The following is a 251-nucleotide window of genomic DNA, read 5'->3' on the forward strand; positions in this document are numbered from 1 at the left end:
ACCAACACTGTTAAAGGTGAAATTGTTTATTCAGTCAAAGAAGAAAAAATATCACAGATTGTGAGACCATCTTCCTGGCAAAATGTGAACTACAGATAATGAAAGCAAAGAGTGATAAAGGGGAGTGTTGCTCAGATTCACTGAGAGAACAGGCCTCAGCAAGAGATTGGACCTTACCTTTAACCTTAGCACCAATCAATGCCTTGCTGCCTGCTTGATCTAATCACAGGTCAAAGTCCCTTCCACGAGGC

The sequence above is a fragment of the Myxocyprinus asiaticus genome, chromosome 23 (genome assembly GCF_019703515.2).
Source record: "Myxocyprinus asiaticus isolate MX2 ecotype Aquarium Trade chromosome 23, UBuf_Myxa_2, whole genome shotgun sequence".
Lineage (NCBI taxonomy): Eukaryota > Metazoa > Chordata > Actinopteri > Cypriniformes > Catostomidae > Myxocyprinus > Myxocyprinus asiaticus.